The sequence below is a fragment of the Ornithorhynchus anatinus genome, chromosome 1 (genome assembly GCF_004115215.2).
Source record: "Ornithorhynchus anatinus isolate Pmale09 chromosome 1, mOrnAna1.pri.v4, whole genome shotgun sequence".
Classification (NCBI taxonomy): Eukaryota; Metazoa; Chordata; class Mammalia; order Monotremata; family Ornithorhynchidae; genus Ornithorhynchus; species Ornithorhynchus anatinus.
Window position 1 is genome coordinate 80,235,535 of NC_041728.1, and position 10,063 is coordinate 80,245,597.

General features: G+C 43.1%; 1 non-coding gene across 1 annotated transcript; it reads right to left on the minus strand.

Moving 5' to 3' along the window:
- Positions 1–6,456: 6,456 nt before the first annotated feature.
- LOC114817120 lies at positions 6,457–6,568 on the minus strand. Its single transcript, XR_003764976.1, has one exon. It is a non-coding gene; the product is annotated as a U5 spliceosomal RNA (small nuclear RNA).
- Between the last annotated feature and the right edge of the window lie 3,495 nt (positions 6,569–10,063).

Below are 10,063 nucleotides of genomic sequence, written 5' to 3' on the forward strand. Positions count from 1 at the left end.
TTGACACTGTCGACCATCCCCTCCTCCTCCATACCTTATCTCACCTTGGCTTCACGGACTCTGTCCTCTCCTGGTTCTCCTCTTACCTCTCTGGCCGGTCATTCTTAGTCTCCTTCATCCTTCACTGGTGCCTCCTCCCCCTCCCATCCTTTAACTGTTGGAGTTCCTCAAGGGTCAGTTCTTGGCCCTCTTCTGTTCTCCATTTACACTCACTCCCTCGGTGAACTCATTCGCTCTCACGGCTTTGACTACCATCTCTACGCAGATGACACGCAGATCTACATCTCTGCCCCTGTCCTCTCCCCCTCCCTTCAGGCTCGCATCTCCTCCTGCCTCCGGGACGTCTCCACCTGGATGTCGGCCTGCCACCTAAAACTCAACATGAGCAAGACTGAGCTCCTCATCTTCCCTCCCAAACCCGGTCCTCTCCCAGACTTCTCTATCACCGTGGATGGCACGACCATCCTTCCCGTCTCTCAGGCCCGCAATCTCGGTGTCATCCTTGACTCGTCCCTCTCGTTCACCCCACACATCCTATCCGTTACCAAGACCTGCCGGTTTCACCTTTACAATATCACCAAGATCCGCCCTTTCCTCTCCACCCAAACGGCTACCTTACTGTTATGGGCTCTCGTTATATCCCGGCTAGACTACTGTGTCAGCCTTCTCTCTGACCTCCCTTCCTCCTCTCTTGCCCCGCTCCGGTCTATTCTTCACTCCGCTGCCCGGCTCATCTTCCTGCAGAAATGATCTGGGCATGTCACTCCCCTTCTTAAACAACTCCAGTGGTTGCCTATCGACCTCCGCTCCAAACAAAAACTCCTCACTCTAGGCTTCAAGGCTCTCCATCACCTTGCCCCTTCCTACCTCTCCTCCCTTCTCTCTTTCTACCGCCCACCCGGCACGCTCCGCTCCTCCGCCGCCCACCTCCTCACCATCCCTCGGTCTTGCCTATCCCGCCGTCGACCCCTGGGTCACGTCCTCCCGCGGTCCTGGAACGCCCTCCCTCCTCACCTCCGCCAAACTGATTCTCTTTCCCTCTTCAAAACCCTACTTAAAACTCACCTCCTCCAAGAGGCATTCCCAGACTGAGCTCCTCTTCCCCCTCTACTCCCTCTGCCATCCCCCCTTTACCTCTCCACAGCTAAAGCCTCATTTTCCCCTTTTCCCTCTGCTCCTCCACCTCTCCCTTCCCATCCCCACAGCACTGTACTCGTCCGCTCAACTGTATATATTTTCGTTACCCTATTTATTTTGTTAATGAATTGTACATCGCCTTGATTCTATTTAGTCGCCATTGTTTTTACGAGATGTTCTTCCCCTTGACTCTGTTTATTGCCATTGTTCTTGTCTGTCCGTCTCCCCCGATTAGACTGTAAGCCCGTCAAACGGCAGGGACTGTCTCTATCTGTTGCCGACTTGTTCATCCCAAGTGCTTAATACAGTGCTCTGCACATAGTAAGCGCTCAATAAATACTATTGAATGAATCTGTAAAATGGGGATGAATACTGTGAGCCTCACGTGGGACAACTTGATTACCCTGTATCTACCCCAGCGCTTAGAACAGTGCTCTGCACATAGTAAGCACTTAACAAATACCAACATTATTAAATAGTTAGAAAGACACAATAAAGTGAGATCCCAAAGAAACGAAGAAAGGACAATGGACACAAGAAGAGAAACGTTTTATAGAAGAAAAGAAAAAGATGAAGCTGGAAGAAAAAAAAGTAGATGCTCAGAAAAAAAGCTGCAGATTAAAAAATCAAAGGCAAGAAGAAGACAGAATTCTAATTGGAACTGGTGTTTCCAAACCCTGCTTCAAGGCAGAAGATGAGACCAATACAGAAAAGTTGTGAGAGCAATCTTTAGAGGACCCATCACCTTCCTGTGCCCCTCCATTAACACTTCTCCTAAGACCCCAACAATTGCTCCTGCTTAATCTTTCTCTGATATATTATGTGAATTATCACATTATTACTGGACTTCTGAACTTCAGACACATAAAACTCACTGGTGAATTGCTGCTGATCAGAAGCAGCCATTCCTTCACTTTCCATTTCCCTGCCCCAAACTCTACCTCCTACAGCACCTGGAAGCACAATGAAGAACATAGAGCAGGTATAATAATAATAATTTTAATAATAATGATGGCATTTGTTAACCACTTAGTATATGCCAAGCACTGTTTAAGCACTTAAGGGTTACGAGATAATCAAGTTGTTGCACATGGGGCTCACAGTCTTAATCCCTATTTTCCAAATGAGCTAACAGAGGCACAGAGAAGTTAAGTGACTTGCCCAAAGTCACATAGCTGACAAGTGGTGAAGGTGAAATCAGAACCCATGACCTCTAACTCCCAAGCCCGTGTTCTTTCCACTGAGCCACGCTGCTTCAACAGGTATGGCTGTCTGATGCCCTCATAACAAACATCTGTCTGTTTGCATGACAACAGCTGTCTCATTTATATCAACTCAGCAATCTAAGTGCTCCTGAACTTTGCTCTCAGGGATTCAGGGACTTGCATTCAATTCAGACATTAGTCAATGGAACCACTAGATCATTGATGCAGGACACCTCTCCTATAACCCTTAATTTCTCTGACCTTACAATGTCCCCTGAATCTACTCCCTCTAATCATTCCATCCCTGTCTTTTCCCCCCAAAACTCTCTTTCACCTCCCTCCATCCAACCTCTATTCACTCACCTCTTATTCCCTTTCCCAGCCTCCATCCATCCAGCCCTTCCTCTTACCTTGTGCTATTCCCTTTCAACAGCCTCAGGCAAGAGTGGCCTGCAGAATACGACTCCACCATGGGAAATCTTCCCTTTATTCTAGAACTGTTCCTGACTCAGTCACCATTCCTCTGAAATTTGGTTCACCCCAGATGACACTGTCTGCCATAGCACCCTCTCCAGTGGGGCCATCTTCTTCCACTTCCCAAGATTCACTGGAGAAGGAGGAGTCAGCTTCTTTCTTGTTCCCTAATGCATCTTTCACAGAATTCCACCTCCCCCATCCCTTGCTTTCCCTTCCTTAAAAGTCCATATCATCCACCTTTACTAACTTCTCAAGTTATTAGTCATGGTCAACTACTGGCCCATTCCTTTGAAATTCTGTGAACAAATCTTATCCCTTTCCTCTCTATCTCTATCCATAAATTGATCTTTGGGAACTTTAATGTCCTTGTGAATGTTCCTGATGACCCATCACTGTCTTTCTCTCACTCAACTCCAATGGCATCCTGGTCCATGCCACTTCACCAACTCATCAACTTGCACATGTTCAATCTCATCATCGCTAGTCACTATATAATCTCTCCCCTCTTCCCCCTCCTCTCTGAAAGTCCTCTATCTGACCTAAACCTCCTCACCGGTCTTCTCCTTCATACACTCACTCCCTACAAATCTGTACTGTTCCCCCAAGACTTCTGATCCTTTAACCCCCTCCAGTTCTCTAAAGTTATCATGCTCCATTTGCTCTCCATAACCAAACTACCTTCTCTTGATGCACAAATATATGCCCTCAATGCTACTTTTTCCACGTGACTCAACTTTCTTACTCCCTGTCCTTGCAACAATGTTGTATCACTAACCTATAACCCTGGATCATCTCCATATTATGCTCCTTCCATTCCTATGCTCAAGCTGCAGAGCAGTGCAGGAGAAAATCCAGACAACTAGCTGACATCAACCATCTCAAACTCATCCTTAACTGATTTAATCCTGACCTCTCCTCCAACCAGAAGTAATTCTTCTCCATCCCTATTAATTCCCATAGCCACTGCCTGCATTAGCTGTTTCAAACATTTAATTCCTTCTTGAAACCCCCTTCTCCCACAGTCCCTCTGGTATTTCCCCTAATGACTTAGACACACACTTTATGGATAAAATTGAATCCATCTGGCATGATTTTCTTAAAATCACCACTGTTCATCTCCTTCCCAGTTCTCTCTGATCTTTGGTGCTGCACTCTGTCTTGCACCAATGGGTTCTGCCACCACACTCTTAGAGTAAGGAAAGACCAAGAGAGAAATAAATAATTACAACAGAAGTGATGTGCTGGAATTCTTATTTTTCTAAAGAAATGTGCTCCTGAAATTTTCAGTTTCTAAATTCAGCTCTACTGTGAAAATGGCACAGAAGGTGGCAGACAACATAATATTAACATTAATTTTTGGATCTGAAGGATTAGGATGGACACTGAGGACATTTGTAGGTATTAGACAGTCCCTTTTCAACCCAGAAGCAACACAACTATGTATAATAGGGGCAATATCAACTAATGATATTGTTGAGTGTTCATCTTGGGCAGAGAATGGTATTAGATGCTTGGGAGAGTATAATAGACTATGATCCTTCCCTCATAGATCTTTTAATCTAGTAGAAGAGACAAATTAAAATAAATTATAGGTAAGGAAAACAATAAAGTATAAGGATAAGTACATAAGTACTGTTGAGGTAGGGAGTGGAAGAAAGAGTTGAGTAGTTAAGAAGTATGGATTTAAGTGCAGAGATGACAGAGAAGGGAGGTACTATAAGAAGGATCTTAAGAGGGCTTTGAGTAGTGGTCGATTAGTTGTAAAGGAAAAGGGATTTCCAGGAAAGAGGGATGATGATGTGATCAAGGGATGGATAATGAGAATGAGGCAAAATCAATAGGTCAGCACTGGAGCAGATGTGTAAGAGGGTTGAATGGTAGGAGAAGATGAGCAATGATAGGTAGGAGGAAAAGAGATGAGTATGTATCTTAAAACAGATGGTGAGGAGTTTCTGCTTGATGAGATGGCTGAACAACCAGTGTATATCTTTGAGGAAAGGGACACTTGCACAGGATGATTTTTTTTAGAAAAATGATTCAGCTTGCAGAGTGAAAGGTGGCCTGGAAAGTGGAGCGTCTAGAGGCAGGGAGATTAGTGAGAATGCTGACATAGCAATCAAGAGACATAACTAGTGCTTGGAGCAGCATGGTAACAGTTCCCTATAAAAAGAGGCCCTGCTTCTAAGCCAGAAGAATCAGTGGCCAGAGCAGAAGACAAGGAAGTGTAGGCAGCTAAAATTAATAGGTGTTAGTGCTGTACAAGACATACTGGACAAGGGTATATCAGCAGAAAACCGCCAACCTGGTAAAAACCAAATGACTGGCCACTCTATGAGGGACGCTGGACACCTGTTTTATTATGATAGAAATAGGGTGTCTTTTTGGCAACTATGCCTTTCTTCTAGTAATAGTAATGATAATAATATATGCTAAGTACTTACTATGAGCCAGTACCATGCTAAACACTGAAGGTCGATAAAATACATGAGATAAAACACAATCTCTCTCCCACATGGGATTCACAGTCTAGGAAATGAGGAGAGCAGGAATTATTCCCATTTCACAGATAAGGAAGCAAGCACAGAAAAGTTAAGTGACTTACCCCTGGTGAGACAGCGGTATGTGGCAGAGCTGGGACTAGAATCTAGGTCTCCCTCCACCCAATCCTGAACTGTTTCAATTAACCCAGTTAAATGTATTTCCTGTTTTTTTAAAAAAAATTGATATTGCCCTCCTTTGAGAGAGCCCATTCATAAGAATCTACTCTCTACCCTATTAACAGAAGTTCTGAAACTCAATCCCAGTGCAATTATACCATAAAAAGACTGTGGTATATTCATTGCTATGACATTAAGGGAAGTAAAAATGTGTCTATTACTATTTTGCAGACATTTTAAAATGCATTAAAAATCTCTGTTATAATAAGCTAAATAATAGTACCTGTTAAAGTTGTTTTCCATGGTTAGTACTCTTTAACCAGTTCATAAAATTAGACATGAATTGATTATAGGTATTATGTTTAATGCTTAAGGATGAAAGATATAAAACATCTTTCAACACACTAGATTTAGAATATCAAAGTAGTTGTTTAATCACCCATTAATTTTTATATTCCGCTATTTATATGACTGGTTAACACAACTCTACACATACATGTATTTTTCCAGAGTTTGGGATTCAGCTGACTTTGTATCATTATAAAGTTCAGTTGGGGACATGGTGGTGTCTGCTGCTGAAAGGTTTGGAGACCCACTGTCTAAGACCACAAATCATATCTAGTTCTTAGTGAAGATCCTAATGACTGGGTAACAGATTTTAATTTTTTACTCAGCAACACTGTTCAAACCAGGTGAGGTCAGTTGAGGCGGCACAAAGATATATTCTGTTTCATGCACAGCCCATCATCATCATCAGTGGAATTGTTTGGGCACTTACTTTGTGCAGAACAATGTATATACTAAGCACTTGGGAGAGTACCTTACTAAGGACTTGGTAGACATGTTCCCTGCCCAGAGTGAGCTTACAGTCTATAGCCAGTCAATTATATTTATTTTGTGCTTACTGTATAGGGAGCACTGTACTAAGCTCTTGGGAGAGTACACTATAACAATTAACAGTCACATTCCTGCTAACAGTAAGCTTCCAAGATGAAAGATTCAAGAATTGCATTTAACCTCTTAATTGCTCCTGTCCATGGAAATCTTTAGTAAAAGGCAAAAGATGTGTTCACTCTGAAAAGAAATGAGAATCTACACCAATACCTAGCCAACCATTAAACAAGGCATGTTATTGGTTTCAGGGGTCAGGCCAGATATTGTAGATGACTCAGAACAAACCATCATAACTAATGTAAATTAATTCAGGCCAAAGTCCTACTGATGCATTGTGCCTATGCTGACCTATCTATTAATAATAATAATAATAATTTTGGCATTTATTAAATGTTCACTCTGTGCTAAGCACTGTACTAAGACCTGAGGAAGATACAAGATAATCAGGTCAGATATAGCCCCTGTGCCAAGTGGGGATCACAGTTGATCAGGGTCACCTGGTCTAGTAAATTTACTCAAAATAGCTATCCCGTGAGGGCCTGGCTGGAGCTCACACCGGGCTACCTTCTCAAAGACATAGTGAGGTTCTGTCAGGGCTGCAACATGCTCCACCTTGGCCCCTAACTTGGTCTGAGGGCTGGCTTAAGACTGGACAAATCAACTCAAATCTAGCTCCCCAAGCGCAATCTCTCTCCTTCTCTGCAGTCTCTCATTTTCTTCACCCTTTAGGACTTAGATGACCTGCCAACTCCTGGGGCTGGGACATCTCTCTCAAGGTATAGGGGTCACTGGGGACTAACTTACTGCTTCCCCTTACCCCCAACTAGCTGTACTTATATCTCAGGCACACAGCTGAAGATCTTTCGCATCCATTAAATACCCACCTCAATCTTTCCCCAGTCTTTATCTCTGATTGGTTCAGTCAAATTGCTGATTGGCCAGTGGTGTCACCATGACAATCCTTCTGATGAAAGAAGTTTGTCAGTGAAAATAAAATCCTCATTAGCCTATGCTAAGATGTCTTATGGTTATTAAGAATGAAATGCCAAGTTCTCCTTATTTCAAGTGCCTTCCCCAGATCACTTCCCCTTTACATTTGACAGTCCACCACTCTTACTATCTTCAAACACTCTTAAAACTCACATCTCTTTCAAGAGGCCTTCCCTAACTAAGCATTATTTTCCTTATCTTTTCTTGCTCGTATTTTCTTGGCTGTATACCCCTTAAGGACTTTAATACCCACCTTAGCCCCACAGAAATTATGTAAATACTCTTATACTTTACTATTTCCCCTATCACTAATCTACTTAAGTGCCTGTCTCCTCCTGTAGACTGTAAGCTCCTTGTGGGCAGAAATCACATCTACCAACTCCCAAGCACTTTGTACAATGATTTGCGCAGTTAGTGCTCAATAAATACCAATGATTGATTGATTTGGCTAAGTACTTACACTTCTTTAGGGAGTAGTACAGAGTAACTCTTCTGGTCTTCTCCCTCATAACTATGGGGACCAGTGGAAGTAGCTATCACTCATTCATTCATTCAGTCATTCAATTGTATTTTTGAGCACTTTCTGTGGGCAGAACACTGTACTAAGCACTTAGAATATACAATTCAGCAACAGATAGAGAAAATACTGCCCAACAAAAGGCTCACAGTCTATAAGGAGGAGACATACAGCAAAACAAAACAAGTAGACAGGCATCAATACTATCAAAATAGATAAATAAAATCATAGATATATACACACTCTCTAGTTTATTCGTAGGTGATGATCTCTCTGGCACAGTGTTGGATTCTCACCAGAGTATTCGTCCCAGATCTGGGTACACTACTTTGTACTCACTTAGTAAATATTAATATAGCTATTACTACTACATGCCATCACTGCAACTCTAAAGAGAGAAAATGGCTCCAGCCACATCATTGCCAGAGGGAGGTCCTGAAGTAAAAGAAATAACATTTTACTGTTCTCCTCGCTATATCTTCTACAATTAAAGATGATCCTTCAGATCATATAAAACCTTGTAATTTCCAAAGATGTGGTACTTAACTATTTAGCAAACCTCCATAGCAGTGATACACATGAAATATGGCAAAGCACTTGGACCTAACGGCATATTCACTATGATCTATAAACATTCCCTATCACCGTGGATGGTACGACCATCCTTCCTGTCTCTCAGGCCCGCAACCTCGGTGTCTTCTTTGACTCAACTCTCTCGTTCACCCCACACATCCAATCCGTTACCAAATCCTGCTGGTCTCACTTTTAAAATATAGCCAAGATCTGCCCTTTCCTCTCCACCCAAATGGCTACCTTACTGCTACAGGCTCTAGTAATATCCCAGCTAGATTACTGTCAGCCTTCTCTCTGATCTCCCTTCCTCCTCTCTCTCCCTACTCCAATCTATTCTTCACTCCGCTGCCCAACTCATCTTCCTGCAGAAACGCTCTGGGCATGTCACTCCCTTTCTTAAAAACCTCCAGTGGTCGCCTATGAACTTCCGCACAAAACAAAAACTTCTCACTCTAGGCTTCAAGGATCTCCATCCCCTTGCCCCTTCCTACCTCTCCTCCCTTCTCTCTGTCTACTGCCCACCCCTCACGCTCCGCTCCTCTGCCGCCCACCTCCTCACCGACCCCGTTCTCACCTACCCCGCCATCGACCCCTGGGCCACATCCTCCCGCGGTCCTGGAACGCCCTCCCTCCTCACTCCACCAAACTAATTCTCTTCCCCTCTTCAAAACCCTACTTAAAGCTCACCTCCTCCCTCCAAGAGGGCCTTCCCCTCAGCAACCTCCACTACCCCTCGCCTGGACCTTTCCCAGACTGAGCTCCCCTTTTCCCTCTGCTCCCTCTACCCCCCACTTCACCTCTCTGCAGCTAAACCCTCTTCTCCCCCCTTTCCCTCTTCTCCCCCCTCCCATCCCATCCCCTCAGCAATGTACTTGTCCGCTCAACTGTATATATCTTCATTACCCTATTTATTTTGTTCATGAGATGTACATCACCGTGATTCTATTTATTTGCTATTGTTTTAATGAGATGCTCATCCCCTTGATTCTATTTATTGCCATTGTTCTTGTCTGTCTGTCTCCCCCGATAGACTGTAAGCCCGTCAAATGGCAGGGACTGTCTCTGTTACCGATTTGTACATTCCAAGCACTTAGTACAGTGCTCTGCACATAGTAAGCGCTCAATAAATTCTATTGAATGAGTGAATGAAACATGAAAGCATTACTAGTTGAATGCCTAGAAAGTCTCATGGAACATATGAAAGACTGAATAAATGTCACAGAATTCCAACAGATCTACTACAATCACCATCTTCAAAGAGACGTGAAAGGTAAGATTGCCATTTTTATCAAGGTATCTCATTACCATTGATTGCCAGCAAGATTCTAGCCCAAGTATAGATAGATTTGACTACTGAAGAATATTGTCTCCTGAAAGCTACTACAAACACAATGCAACTAAAGAACATGGGACTCAAGTCTGGAGATTTAGATTCTAATTTCATCTTTCTCGTGGGATCTGGGAGTAACTCATCCGCTCTTGGCCTGAGATTCCTGATCTAGAATGTGATCATTGTGCAGGATGGAATTGTAACAGACCCAATTATTTTGTATGTACTTCAATAAAGTGCTTTGGCATATATTACCTTTGAAACACATTAGAGTAAAAGTTCA